Here is a 16,053-nt window from a genome sequence, read left to right on the forward strand (position 1 = left end):
ATATGTATGGAATGGAGTTTGCACCTGAAAGGAATCTTTGTGTTCCCAACAAGCTATGTGAAGGACGGCTTTCACACACACTTATCTCTCAGAACTGAGCAAGTGGAGAGACCTTCGTTCATCTAGCACCAAGGGAACGGGTTGCAGGCGACTATTTTTCTCTGTTTCTCAGTCTGTTTCCTAGAGCCGGTTTGTTGTTCCTGCAGTTTTTACTGTAAAACCGAGTTGGAGATAGTACCTCCCCATATATATGTATGGAATGGAGTTTGCAACTGAAAAGAAACTTTGTGTTCCCAACAAGCTAGGTGAAGGACAGCTTTCACACACACTTATCTCTCAGAACAGAGCAAGTGGAGAGACGTTCGTTCATCTAGCACCAAGGGAACGGGTTGCAGGAGTCACTAATTCTCTGCTTCTCAGTCTGTTTCCTAGTGCCGGTTTGAAGTTCCTGCAGTTTTCACTGTAAAACCGAGTTGGAGATAGTACCTCCCCTTATATATGTATGGAATGGAGTTTGCAACTGAAAAGAAACTTTGTGTTCCCAACAAGCTAGGGGAAGGACGGCTTTCACACACACTTATCTCTCAGAACTGAGCAAGTGGAGAGACGTTCGTTCATCTAGCACCAAGGGAACGGGTTGCAGGAGACACTTTTTCTCTGCTTTCTCAGTCTGTTTCCTAGTGCCGGTTTGAAGTTCCTGCAGTTTTCACTGTCAAACCGAGTTGGAGCTAGTACCTCCCGATATATATGTATGGAATGGAGTTTGCAACTGAAAAGAAACTTTGTGTTCCCAACAAGATAGGTGAAGGACGGCTTTCACACACACTTATCTCTCAGAACTGAGCAAGTGGAGAGACGTTCGTTCATCTAGCACCAAGGGAACGGGTTGCAGGTGACTATTTTTCCCTGTTTCTCAGTCTGTTTCCTAGTGCCGGTTTGAAGTTCCTGCAGTTTTCACTGTAAAACCGAGTTGGAGCTAGTACCTCCCCATATATATGTATGGAATGGAGTTTGCAACTGAAAAGAAACTTTGTGTTCCCAACAAGCTAGGTGAAGGACGGCTTTCACACACACTAATCTCTCAGAACTGAGCAAGTGGAGAGACGTTCGTTCATCTAGCACCAAGGGAACGGGTTGCAGGCGACTGTTTTTCTCTGTTTCTCAGTCTGTTTCCTAGTGCCGGTTTGTAGTTCCTGCAGTTTTCACTGTAAAACCGAGTTGGAGCTAGTACCTCCCCTTATATATGTATGGAATGGAGTTTGCAACTGAAAAGAAACTTTGTGTTCCCAACAAGCTAGGTGAAGGACGGCTTTCACACACACATATCTCTCAGAACTGAGCAAGTGGAGAGACGTTCGTTCATCTAGCACCAAGGGAACGGGTTGCAGGAGACACTTTTTCTCTGCTTTCTCAGTCTGTTTCCTAGTGCCGGTTTGAAGTTCCAGCAGTTTTCACTGTCAAACCGAGTTGGAGCTTGTACCTCCCCATATATATGTATGGAATGGAGTTTGCAACTGAAAAGAAACTTTCTGTTCCCAACAAGCTAGGTGAAGGGCGGCTTTCACACACACTTATCTCTCAGAACAGAGCAAGTGGAGAGACGTTCGTTCATCTAGCACCAACGGAACGGGATGCAGGAGTCACTATTTCTCTGTTTCTCAGTCTGTTTCCTAGTGCCGGTATGAAGTTCCTGCAGTTTTCACTGTAAAACCGAGTTGGAGATAGTACCTCCCCTTATATATGTATGGAATGGAGTTTGCAACTGAAAAGAAACTTTGTGTTCCCAGCAAGCTAGGTGAAGGACGGCTTTCACACACACTTATCTCTCAGAACTGAGCAAGTGGAGAGACGTTCGTTCATCTAGCACCAAGGGAACGGGTTGCAGGAGACACTTATTCTCTGCTTTCTCAGTCTGTTTCCTAGTGCCGGTTTGAAGTTCCTGCAGTTTTCACTGTCAAAACGAGTTGGAGCTAGTACCTCCCCTTATATATGTATGGAATGGAGTTTGCTACTGAAAAGAAACTTTGTGTTCCCAACAAGCTAGTTGTAGGACGGCTTTCACACACACTTATCTCTCAGAACTGAGCAAGTGAAGAGACGTTCGTTCATCTAGCACCAATGGAACGGGTTGCAGGAGACACTTTTTCTCTGCTTTCTTAGTCTGTTTCCTAATGCCGGTTTGAAGTTCCTGCAGTTTTCACTGTCAAACCGAGTTGGAGCTAGTACCTCCCCATATATATGTATGGAATGGAGTTTGCAACTGAAAAGAAACTTTGTGTTCCCAACAAGCTAGTTGAAGGACGGCTTTCACACACACTTATCTCTCAGAACTGAGCAAGTGGAGAGACGTTCGTTCATCTAGCACCAAGGGAACGGGTTGCAGGCGACTATTTTTCTCTGTTTCTCAGTCTGTTTCCTAGAGCCGGTTTGTTGTTCCTGCAGTTTTCACTGTAAAACCGAGTTGGAGCTAGTACCTCCCCATATATATGTATGGAATGGAGTTTGCAACTGAAAAGAATCTTTGTGTTCCCAACAAGCTATGTGAAGGACGGCTTTCACACACACTTATCTCTCAGAACTGAGCAAGTGGAGAGACGTTCGTTCATCTAGCACCAAGGGAACGGGTTGCAGGCGACTATTTTTCTCTGTTTCTCAGTCTGTTTCCTAGAGCCGGTTTGTTGTTCCTGCAGTTTTCACTGTAAAACCGAGTTGGAGCTAGTACCTCCCCATATATATGTATGGAATGGAGTTTGCAACTGAAAGGAATCTTTGTGTTCCCAACAAGCTATGTGAAGGACGGCTTTCACACACACTTATCTCTCAGAACTGAGCAAGTGGAGAGACGTTCGTTCATCTAGCACCAAGGGAACGGGTTGCAGGCGACTATTTTTCTCTGTTTCTCAGTCTGTTTCCTAGAGCCGGTTTGTTGTTCCTGCAGTTTTCACTGTAAAACCGAGTTGGAGATAGTACCTCCCCATATATATGTATGGAATGGAGTTTGCAACTGAAAAGAAACTTTGTGTTCCCAACAAGCTAGGTGAAGGACAGCTTTCACACACACTTATCTCTCAGAACAGAGCAAGTGGAGAGACGTTCGTTCATCTAGCACCAAGGGAACGGGTTGCAGGAGTCACTATTTCTCTGCTTCTCAGTCTGTTTCCTAGTGCCGGTTTGAAGTTCCTGCAGTTTTCACTGTAAAACCGAGTTGGAGATAGTACCTCCCCTTATATATGTATGGAATGGAGTTTGCAACTGAAAAGAAACTTTGTGTTCCCAACAAGCTAGGGGAAGGACGGCTTTCATACACACTTATCTCTCAGAACTGAGCAAGTGGAGAGACGTTCGTTCATCTAGCACCAAGGGAACGGGTTGCAGGAGACACTTTTTCTCTGCTTTCTCAGTCTGTTTCCTAGTGCCGGTTTGAAGTTCCTGCAGTTTTCACTGTAAAACCGAGTTGGAGCTAGTACCTCCCCATATATATGTATGGAATGGAGTTTGCAACTGAAAAGAAACTTTGTGTTCCCAACAAGATAGGTGAAGGACGGCTTTCACACACACTTATCTCTCAGAACTGAGCAAGTGGAGAGACGTTCGTTCATCTAGCACCAAGGGAACGGGTTGCAGGTGACTATTTTTCTCTGTTTCTCAGTCTGTTTCCTAGTGCCGGTTTGAAGTTCCTGCAGTTTTCACTGTAAAACCGAGTTGGAGCTAGTACCTCCCCATATATATGTATGGAATGGAGTTTGCAACTGAAAAGAAACTTTGTGTTCCCAACAAGCTAGGTGAAGGACGGCTTTCACACACACTAATCTCTCAGAACTGAGCAAGTGGAGAGACGTTCGTTCATCTAGCACCAAGGGAACGGGTTGCAGGCGACTGTTTTTCTCTGTTTCTCAGTCTGTTTCCTAGTGCCGGTTTGTAGTTCCTGCAGTTTTCACTGTAAAACCGAGTTGGAGCTAGTACCTCCCCTTATATATGTATGGAATGGAGTTTGCAACTGAAAAGAAACTTTGTGTTCCCAACAAGCTAGGTGAAGGACGGCTTTCACACACACATATCTCTCAGAACTGAGCAAGTGGAGAGACGTTCGTTCATCTAGCACCAAGGGAACGGGTTGCAGGAGACACTTTTTCTCTGCTTTCTCAGTCTGTTTCCTAGAGCCGGTTTGAAGTTCCAGGAGTTTTCACTGTCAAACCGAGTTGGAGCTTGTACCTCCCCATATATATGTATGGAATGGAGTTTGCAACTGAAAAGAAACTTTCTGTTCCCAACAAGCTAGGTGAAGGGCGGCTTTCACACACACTTATCTCTCAGAACAGAGCAAGTGGAGAGACGTTCGTTCATCTAGCACCAACGGAACGGGATGCAGGAGTCACTATTTCTCTGTTTCTCAGTCTGTTTCCTAGTGCCGGTATGAAGTTCCTGCAGTTTTCACTGTAAAACCGAGTTGGAGATAGTACCTCCCCTTATATATGTATGGAATGGAGTTTGCAACTGAAAAGAAACTTTGTGTTCCCAGCAAGCTAGGTGAAGGACGGCTTTCACACACACTTATCTCTCAGAACTGAGCAAGTGGAGAGACGTTCGTTCATCTAGCACCAAGGGAACGGGTTGCAGGAGACACTTATTCTCTGCTTTCTCAGTCTGTTTCCTAGTGCCGGTTTGAAGTTCCTGCAGTTTTCACTGTCAAAACGAGTTGGAGCTAGTACCTCCCCTTATATATGTATGGAATGGAGTTTGCTACTGAAAAGAAACTTTGTGTTCCCAACAAGCTAGGTGTAGGACGGCTTTCACACACACTTATCTCTCAGAACTGAGCAAGTGAAGAGACGTTCGTTCATCTAGCACCAATGGAACGGGTTGCAGGAGACACTTTTTCTCTGCTTTCTTAGTCTGTTTCCTAATGGGGTTTGAAGTTCCTGCAGTTTTCACTGTCAAACCGAGTTGGAGCTAGTACCTCCCCATATATATGTATGGAATGGAGTTTGCAACTGAAAAGAAACTTTGTGTTCCCAACAAGCTAGTTGAAGGACGGCTTTCACACACACTTATCTCTCAGAACTGAGCAAGTGGAGAGACGTTCGTTCATCTAGCACCAAGGGAACGGGTTGCAGGCGACTATTTTTCTCTGTTTCTCAGTCTGTTTCCAAGAGCCGGTTTGTTGTTCCTGCAGTTTTCACTGTAAAACCGAGTTGGAGCTAGTACCTCCCCATATATATGTATGGAATGGAGTTTGCAACTGAAAAGAATCTTTGTGTTCCCAACAAGCTATGTGAAGGACGGCTTTCACACACACTTATCTCTCAGAACTGAGCAAGTGGAGAGACGTTCGTTCATCTAGCACCAAGGGAACGGGTTGCAGGCGACTATTTTTCTCTGTTTCTCAGTCTGTTTCCTAGAGCCGGTTTGTTGTTCCTGCAGTTTTCACTGTAAAACCGAGTTGGAGCTAGTACCTCCCCATATATATGTATGGAATGGAGTTTGCAACTGAAAGGAATCTTTGTGTTCCCAACAAGCTATGTGAAGGACGGCTTTCACACACACTTATCTCTCAGAACTGAGCAAGTGGAGAGACGTTCGTTCATCTAGCACCAAGGGAACGGGTTGCAGGCGACTATTTTTCTCTGTTTCTCAGTCTGTTTCCTAGAGCCGGTTTGTTGTTCCTGCAGTTTTCACTGTAAAACCGAGTTGGAGATAGTATCTCCCCATATATATGTATGGAATGGAGTTTGCAACTGAAAAGAAACTTTGTGTTCCCAACAAGCTAGGTGAAGGACAGCTTTCACACACACTTATCTCTCAGAACAGAGCAAGTGGAGAGACGTTCGTTCATCTAGCACCAAGGGAACGGGTTGCAGGAGTCACTATTTCTCTGCTTCTCAGTCTGTTTCCTAGTGCCGGTTTGAAGTTCCTGCAGTTTTCACTGTAAAACCGAGTTGGAGATAGTACCTCCCCTTATATATGTATGGAATGGAGTTTGCAACTGAAAAGAAACTTTGTGTTCCCAACAAGCTAGGGGAAGGACGGCTTTCACACACACTTATCTCTCAGAACTGAGCAAGTGGAGAGACGTTCGTTCATCTAGCACCAAGGGAACGGGTTGCAGGAGACACTTTTTCTCTGCTTTCTCAGTCTGTTTCCTAGTGCCGGTTTGAAGTTCCTGCAGTTTTCACTGTCAAACCGAGTTGGAGCTAGTACCTCCCGATATATATGTATGGAATGGAGTTTGCAACTGAAAAGAAACTTTGTGTTCCCAACAAGATAGGTGAAGGACGGCTTTCACACACACTTATCTCTCAGAACTGAGCAAGTGGAGAGACGTTCGTTCATCTAGCACCAAGGGAACGGGTTGCAGGTGACTATTTTTCTCTGTTTCTCAGTCTGTTTCCTAGTGCCGGTTTGAAGTTCCTGCAGTTTTCACTGTAAAACCGAGTTGGAGCTAGTACCTCCCCATATATATGTATGGAATGGAGTTTGCAACTGAAAAGAAACTTTGTGTTCCCAACAAGCTAGGTGAAGGACGGCTTTCACACACACTAATCTCTCAGAACTGAGCAAGTGGAGAGACGTTCGTTCATCTAGCACCAAGGGAACGGGTTGCAGGCGACTGTTTTTCTCTGTTTCTCGGTCTGTTTCCTAGTGCCGGTTTGTAGTTCCTGCAGTTTTCACTGTAAAACCGAGTTGGAGCTAGTACCTCCCCTTATATATGTATGGAATGGAGTTTGCAACTGAAAAGAAACTTTGTGTTCCCAACAAGCTAGGTGAAGGACGGCTTTCACACACACATATCTCTCAGAACTGAGCAAGTGGAGAGACGTTCGTTCATCTAGCACCAAGGGAACGGGTTGCAGGAGACACTTTTTCTCTGCTTTCTCAGTCTGTTTCCTAGTGCCGGTTTGAAGTTCCAGCAGTTTTCACTGTCAAACCGAGTTGGAGCTTGTACCTCCCCATATATATGTGTGGAATGGAGTTTGCAACTGAAAAGAAACTTTCTGTTCCCAACAAGCTAGGTGAAGGGCGGCTTTCACACACACTTATCTCTCAGAACAGAGCAAGTGGAGAGACGTTCGTTCATCTAGCACCAACGGAACGGGATGCAGGAGTCACTATTTCTCTGTTTCTCAGTCTGTTTCCTAGTGCCGGTATGAAGTTCCTGCAGTTTTCACTGTAAAACCGAGTTGGAGATAGTACCTCCCCTTATATATGTATGGAATGGAGTTTGCAACTGAAAAGAAACTTTGTGTTCCCAGCAAGCTAGGTGAAGGACGGCTTTCACACACACTTATCTCTCAGAACTGAGCAAGTGGAGAGACGTTCGTTCATCTAGCACCAAGGGAACGGGTTGCAGGAGACACTTATTCTCTGCTTTCTCAGTCTGTTTCCTAGTGCCGGTTTGAAGTTCCTGCAGTTTTCACTGTCAAAACGAGTTGGAGCTAGTACCTCCCCTTATATATGTATGGAATGGAGTTTGCTACTGAAAAGAAACTTTGTGTTCCCAACAAGCTAGGTGTAGGACGGCTTTCACACACACTTATCTCTCAGAACTGAGCAAGTGGAGAGACGTTCGTTCATCTAGCACCAATGGAACGGGTTGCAGGAGACACTTTTTCTCTGCTTTCTTAGTCTGTTTCCTAATGCCGGTTTGAAGTTCCTGCAGTTTTCACTGTCAAACCGAGTTGGAGCTAGTACCTCCCCATATATATGTATGGAATGGAGTTTGCAACTGAAAAGAAACTTTGTGTTCCCAACAAGCTAGTTGAAGGACGGCTTTCACACACACTTATCTCTCAGAACTGAGCAAGTGGAGAGACGTTCGTTCATCTAGCACCAAGGGAACGGGTTGCAGGCGACTATTTTTCTCTGTTTCTCAGTCTGTTTCCTAGAGCCGGTTTGTTGTTCCTGCAGTTTTCACTGTAAAACCGAGTTGGAGCTAGTACCTCCCCATATATATGTATGGAATGGAGTTTGCAACTGAAAAGAATCTTTGTGTTCCCAACAAGCTATGTGAAGGACGGCTTTCACACACACTTATCTCTCAGAACTGAGCAAGTGGAGAGACGTTCGTTCATCTAGCACCAAGGGAACGGGTTGCAGGCGACTATTTTTCTCTGTTTCTCAGTCTGTTTCCTAGAGCCGGTTTGTTGTTCCTGCAGTTTTCACTGTAAAACCGAGTTGGAGCTAGTACCTCCCCATATATATGTATGGAATGGAGTTTGCAACTGAAAGGAATCTTTGTGTTCCCAACAAGCTATGTGAAGGACGGCTTTCACACACACTTATCTCTCAGAACTGAGCAAGTGGAGAGACGTTCGTTCATCTAGCACCAAGGGAACGGGTTGCAGGCGACTATTTTTCTCTGTTTCTCAGTCAGTTTACTAGAGCCGGTTTGTTGTTCCTGCAGTTTTCACTGTAAAACCGAGTTGGAGATAGTACCTCCCCATATATATGTATGGAATGGAGTTTGCAACTGAAAAGAAACTTTGTGTTCCCAACAAGCTAGGTGAAGGACTGCTTTCACACACACTTATCTCTCAGAACACAGCAAGTGGAGAGACGTTCGTTCATCTAGCACCAAGGGAACGGGTTGCAGGAGTCACTATTTCTATGCTAGTCAGTCTGTTTCCTAGTGCCGGTTTGAAGTTCCTGCAGTTTTCACTGTAAAACCGAGTTGGAGATAGTACCTCCCCTTATATATGTATGGAATGGAGTTTGCAACTGAAAAGAAACTTTGTGTTCCCAACAAGCTAGGTGAAGGACGGCTTTCACACGCACTTATCTCTAAGAACTAAGCAAGTGGAGAGACGTTCGTTCATCTAGCACCAAGGGAACGGGTTGCAGGAGACACTTTTTCTTTGCTTTCTCAGTCTGTTTCCTAGTGCCGGTTTGAAGTTCCTGCAGTTTTCACTGTCAAACCGAGTTGGAGCTAGTACCTCCCCTTATATATGTATGGAATGGAGTTTGCAACTGAAAAGAAACTTTGTGTTCCCAACAAGCTAGGTGAAGGACGGCTTTCACACGCAATTATCTCTAAGAACTGAGCAAGTGGAGAGACGTTCGTTCATCTAGCACCAAGGGAACGGGTTGCAGGAGACACTTTTTCTTTGTTTTCTCAGTCTGTTTCCTAGTGCCGATTTGAAGTTCCTGCAGTTTTCACTGTAAAACTGAGTTGGAGCTAGTACCTCCCCTTATATATTTATGGAATGGAGTTTGCAACTGAAAGGAATCTTTGTGTTCCCAACAAGCTATGTGAAGGACGGCTTTCACACACACTTATCTCTCAGAACTGAGCAAGTGGAGAGACGTTCGTTCATCTAGCACCAAGGGAACGGGTTGCAGGCGACTATTTTTCTCTGTTTCTCAGTCTGTTTCCTAGAGCCGGTTTGTTGTTCCTGCAGTTTTCACTGTAAAACCGAGTTGGAGATAATATCTCCCCATATATATGTATGGAATGGAGTTTGCAACTGAAAAGAAACTTTGTGTTCCCAACAAGCTAGGTGAAGGACAGCTTTCACACACACTTATCTCTCAGAACAGAGCAAGTGGAGAGACGTTCGTTCATCTAGCACCAAGGGAACGGGTTGCAGGAGTCACTATTTCTCTGCTTCTCAGTCTGTTTCCTAGTGCCGGTTTGAAGTTCCTGCAGTTTTCACTGTAAAACCGAGTTGGAGATAGTACCTCCCCTTATATATGTATGGAATGGAGTTTGCAACTGAAAAGAAACTTTGTGTTCCCAACAAGCTAGGGGAAGGACGGCTTTCACACACACTTATCTCTCAGAACTGAGCAAGTGGAGAGACGTTCGTTCATCTAGCACCAAGGGAACGGGTTGCAGGAGACACTTTTTCTCTGCTTTCTCAGTCTGTTTCCTAGTGCCGGTTTGAAGTTCCTGCAGTTTTCACTGTCAAACCGAGTTGGAGCTAGTACCTCCCGATATATATGTATGGAATGGAGTTTGCAACTGAAAAGAAACTTTGTGTTCCCAACAAGATAGGTGAAGGACGGCTTTCACACACACTTATCTCTCAGAACTGAGCAAGTGGAGAGACGTTCGTTCATCTAGCACCAAGGGAACGGGTTGCAGGTGACTATTTTTCTCTGTTTCTCAGTCTGTTTCCTAGTGCCGGTTTGAAGTTCCTGCAGTTTTCACTGTAAAACCGAGTTGGAGCTAGTACCTCCCCATATATATGTATGGAATGGAGTTTGCAACTGAAAAGAAACTTTGTGTTCCCAACAAGCTAGGTGAAGGACGGCTTTCACACACACTAATCTCTCAGAACTGAGCAAGTGGAGAGACGTTCGTTCATCTAGCACCAAGGGAACGGGTTGCAGGCGACTGTTTTTCTCTGTTTCTCGGTCTGTTTCCTAGTGCCGGTATGTAGTTCCTGCAGTTTTCACTGTAAAACCGAGTTGGAGCTAGTACCTCCCCTTATATATGTATGGAATGGAGTTTGCAACTGAAAAGAAACTTTGTGTTCCCAACAAGCTAGGTGAAGGACGGCTTTCACACACACATATCTCTCAGAACTGAGCAAGTGGAGAGACGTTCGTTCATCTAGCACCAAGGGAACGGGTTGCAGGAGACACTTTTTCTCTGCTTTCTCAGTCTGTTTCCTAGTGCCGGTTTGAAGTTCCAGCAGTTTTCACTGTCAAACCGAGTTGGAGCTTGTACCTCCCCATATATATGTATGGAATGGAGTTTGCAACTGAAAAGAAACTTTCTGTTCCCAACAAGCTAGGTGAAGGGCGGCTTTCACACACACTTATCTCTCAGAACAGAGCAAGTGGAGAGACGTTCGTTCATCTAGCACCAACGGAACGGGATGCAGGAGTCACTATTTCTCTGTTTCTCAGTCTGTTTCCTAGTGCCGGTATGAAGTTCCTGCAGTTTTCACTGTAAAACCGAGTTGGAGATAGTACCTCCCCTTATATATGTATGGAATGGAGTTTGCAACTGAAAAGAAACTTTGTGTTCCCAGCAAGCTAGGTGAAGGACGGCTTTCACACACACTTATCTCTCAGAACTGAGCAAGTGGAGAGACGTTCATTCATCTAGCACCAAGGGAACGGGTTGCAGGAGACACTTATTCTCTGCTTTCTCAGTCTGTTTCCTAGTGCCGGTTTGAAGTTCCTGCAGTTTTCACTGTCAAAACGAGTTGGAGCTAGTACCTCCCCTTATATATGTATGGAATGGAGTTTGCTACTGAAAAGAAACTTTGTGTTCCCAACAAGCTAGGTGTAGGACGGCTTTCACACACACTTATCTCTCAGAACTGAGCAAGTGAAGAGACGTTCGTTCATCTAGCACCAATGGAACGGGTTGCAGGAGACACTTTTTCTCTGCTTTCTTAGTCTGTTTCCTAATGCCGGTTTGAAGTTCCTGCAGTTTTCACTGTCAAACCGAGTTGGAGCTAGTACCTCCCCATATATATGTATGGAATGGAGTTTGCAACTGAAAAGAAACTTTGTGTTCCCAACAAGCTAGTTGAAGGACGGCTTTCACACACACTTATCTCTCAGAACTGAGCAAGTGGAGAGACGTTCGTTCATCTAGCACCAAGGGAACGGGTTGCAGGCGACTATTTTTCTCTGTTTCTCAGTCTGTTTCCTAGAGCCGGTTTGTTGTTCCTGCAGTTTTCACTGTAAAACCGAGTTGGAGCTAGTACCTCCCCATATATATGTATGGAATGGAGTTTGCAACTGAAAAGAATCTTTGTGTTCCCAACAAGCTATGTGAAGGACGGCTTTCACACACACTTATCTCTCAGAACTGAGCAAGTGGAGAGACGTTCGTTCATCTAGCACCAAGGGAACGGGTTGCAGGCGACTATTTTTCTCTGTTTCTCAGTCTGTTTCCTAGAGCCGGTTTGTTGTTCCTGCAGTTTTCACTGTAAAACCGAGTTGGAGCTAGTACCTCCCCATATATATGTATGGAATGGAGTTTGCAACTGAAAGGAATCTTTGTGTTCCCAACAAGCTATGTGAAGGACGGCTTTCACACACACTTATCTCTCAGAACTGAGCAAGTGGAGAGACGTTCGTTCATCTAGCACCAAGGGAACGGGTTGCAGGCGACTATTTTTCTCTGTTTCTCAGTCTGTTTACTAGAGCCGGTTTGTTGTTCCTGCAGTTTTCACTGTAAAACCGAGTTGGAGATAGTACCTCCCCATATATATGTATGGAATGGAGTTTGCAACTGAAAAGAAACTTTGTGTTCCCAACAAGCTAGGTGAAGGACTGCTTTCACACACACTTATCTCTCAGAACACAGCAAGTGGAGAGACGTTCGTTCATCTAGCACCAAGGGAACGGGTTGCAGGAGTCACTATTTCTATGCTAGTCAGTCTGTTTCCTAGTGCCGGTTTGAAGTTCCTGCAGTTTTCACTGTAAAACCGAGTTGGAGATAGTACCTCCCCTTATATATGTATGGAATGGAGTTTGCAACTGAAAAGAAACTTTGTGTTCCCAACAAGCTAGGTGAAGGACGGCTTTCACACGCACTTATCTCTAAGAACTAAGCAAGTGGAGAGACGTTCGTTCATCTAGCACCAAGGGAACGGGTTGCAGGAGACACTTTTTCTTTGCTTTCTCAGTCTGTTTCCTAGTGCGGGTTTGAAGTTCCTGCAGTTTTCACTGTAAAACCGAGTTGGAGATAGTACCTCCCCTTATATATGTATGGAATGGAGTTTGCAACTGAAAAGAAACTTTGTGTTCCCAACAAGCTAGGTGAAGGACGGCTTTCACACGCAATTATCTCTAAGAACTGAGCAAGTGGAGAGACGTTCGTTCATCTAGCACCAAGGGAACGGGTTGCAGGAGACACTTTTTCTTTGTTTTCTCAGTCTGTTTCCTAGTGCCGATTTGAAGTTCCTGCAGTTTTCACTGTAAAACTGAGTTGGAGCTAGTACCTCCCCTTATATATTTATGGAATGGAGTTTGCAACTGAAAAGAAACTTTGTGTTCCCAACAAGCTAGGTGAAGGACGGCTTTCACACACACTTATCTATCAGAACTGGACAAATGGAGAGACGTTCGTTCATCTAGCACCAAGGGAACGGGTTGCAGGAGACACTTTTTCTCTGCTTTCTCAGTCTGTTTCCTAGTGCCGGTTTGAAGTTCCTGCAGTTTTCACTGTCAAAAAGGGTTGGAGCTAGTACCTCCCCATATATATGTATGGAATGGAGTTTGCAACTGAAAAGAAACTTTGTGTTCCCAACAAGCTAGGTGAAGGACGGCTTTCACACGCACTTATCTCTAAGAACTAAGCAAGTGGAGAGACGTTCGTTCATCTAGCACCAAGGGAACGGGTTGCAGGAGACACTTTTTCTTTGCTTTCTCAGTCTGTTTCCTAGTGCCGGTTTGAAGTTCCTGCAGTTTTCACTGTAAAACCGAGTTGGAGATAGTACCTCCCCTTATATATGTATGGAATGGAGTTTGCAACTGAAAAGAAACTTTGTGTTCCCAACAAGCTAGGTGAAGGACGGCTTTCACACGCACTTATCTCTGAGAACTGAGCAAGTGGAGAGACGTTCGTTCATCTAGCCCCAAGGGAACGGGTTGCAGGAGACACTTTTTCTTTGTTTTCTCAGTCTGTTTCCTAGTGCCGGTTTGTAGTTCCTGCAGTATTCACTGTAAAACCGAGTTGGAGCTAGTACCTCCCCATATATATGTATGGAATGGAGTTTGCAACTGAAAAGAAACTTTGTGTTCCCAACAAGCTAGGTGAAGGACGGCTTTCACACACACTTATCTCTCAGAACTGAGCAAGTGGAGAGACGTTCGTTCATCTAGCACCAAGGGAACGGGTTGCAGGCGACTGTTTTTCTCTGTTTCTCAGTCTGTTTCCTAGAGCCGGTTTGTTGTTCCTGCAGTTTTCACTGTAAAACCGAGTTGGAGATAGTACCTCCCCATATATATGTATGGAATGGAGTTTGCAACTGAAAAGAAACTTTGTGTTCCCAACAAGCTAGGGGAAGGACGGCTTTCACACACACTTATCTCTCAGAACTGAGCAAGTGGAGAGACGTTCGTTCATCTAGCACCAAGGGAACGGGTTGCAGGAGTCACTATTTCTCTGCTTCTCAGTCTGTTTCCTAGTGCCGGTTTGAAGTTCCTGCAGTTTTCACTGTAAAACCAAGTTGGAGATAGTACCTCCCCTTATATATGTATGGAATGGAGTTTGCAACTGAAAAGAAACTTTGTGTTCCCAACAAGCTAGGGGAAGGACGGCTTTCACACACACTTATCTCTCAGAACTGAGCAAGTGGAGAGACGTTCGTTCATCTAGCACCAAGGGAACGGGTTGCAGGAGACACTTTTTCTCTGCTTTCTCAGTCTGTTTCCTAGTGCCGGTTTGAAGTTCCTGCAGTTTTCACTGTCAAACCGAGTTGGAGCTAGTACCTCCCGATATATATGTATGGAATGGAGTTTGCAACTGAAAAGAAACTTTGTGTTCCCAACAAGATAGGTGAAGGACGGCTTTCACACACACTTATCTCTCAGAACTGAGCAAGTGGAGAGACGTTCGTTCATCTAGCACCAAGGGAACGGGTTGCAGGTGACTATTTTTCTCTGTTTCTCAGTCTGTTTCCTAGTGCCGATTTGAAGTTCCTGCAGTTTTCACTGTAAAACCGAGTTGGAGCTAGTACCTCCCCATATATATGTATGGAATGGAGTTTGCAACTGAAAAGAAACTTTGTGTTCCCAACAAGCTAGGTGAAGGACGGCTTTCACACACACTAATCTCTCAGAACTGAGCAAGTGGAGAGACGTTCGTTCATCTAGCACCAAGGGAACGGGTTGCAGGCGACTGTTTTTCTCTGTTTCTCAGTCTGTTTCCTAGTGCCGGTTTGTAGTTCCTGCAGTTTTCACTGTAAAACCGAGTTGGAGCTAGTACCTCCCCTTATATATGTATGGAATGGAGTTTGCAACTTAAAAGAAACTTTGTGTTCCCAACAAGCTAGGTGAAGGACGGCTTTCACACACACATATCTCTCAGAACTGAGCAAGAGGAGAGACGTTCGTTCATCTAGCACCAAGGGAACGGGTTGCAGGCGACTATTTTTCTCTGTTTCTCAGTCTGTTTACTAGAGCCGGTTTGTTGTTCCTGCAGTTTTCACTGTAAAACCGAGTTGGAGATAGTACCTCCCCATATATATGTATGGAATGGAGTTTGCAACTGAAAAGAAACTTTGTGTTCCCAACAAGCTAGGTGAAGGACTGCTTTCACACACACTTATCTCTCAGAACACAGCAAGAGGAGAGACGTTCGTTCATCTAGCACCAAGGGAACGGGTTGCAGGAGTCACTATTTCTATGCTAGTCAGTCTGTTTCCTAGTGCCGGTTTGAAGTTCCTGCAGTTTTCACTGTAAAACCGAGTTGGAGATAGTACCTCCCCTTATATATGTATGGAATGGAGTTTGCAACTGAAAAGAAACTTTGTGTTCCCAACAAGCTAGGTGAAGGACGGCTTTCACACGCACTTATCTCTAAGAACTAAGCAAGTGGAGAGACGTTCGTTCATCTAGCACCAAGGGAACGGGTTGCAGGAGACACTTTTTCTTTGCTTTCTCAGTCTGTTTCCTAGTGCCGGTTTGAAGTTCCTGCAGTTTTCACTGTAAAACCGAGTTGGAGATAGTACCTCCCCTTATATATGTATGGAATGGGGTTTGCAACTGAAAAGAAACTTTGTGTTCCCAACAAGCTAGGTGAAGGACGGCTTTCACACGCAATTATCTCTAAGAACTGAGCAAGTGGAGAGACGTTCGTTCATCTAGCACCAAGGGAACGGGTTGCAGGAGACACTTTTTCTTTGTTTTCTCAGTCTGTTTCCTAGTGCCGATTTGAAGTTCCTGCAGTTTTCACTGTAAAACCGAGTTGGAGCTAGTACCTCCCCTTATATATTTATGGAATGGAGTTTGCAACTGAAAAGAAACTTTGTGTTCCCAACAAGCTAGGTGAAGGACGGCTTTCACACACACTTATCTATCAGAACTGGACAAATGGAGAGACGTTCGTTCATCTAGCACCAAGGGAAAGGGTTGCAGGAGACACTT

This window comes from Camelus dromedarius, chromosome 9 (assembly GCF_036321535.1).
Source record: "Camelus dromedarius isolate mCamDro1 chromosome 9, mCamDro1.pat, whole genome shotgun sequence".
NCBI classification, from domain to species: Eukaryota; Metazoa; Chordata; class Mammalia; order Artiodactyla; family Camelidae; genus Camelus; species Camelus dromedarius.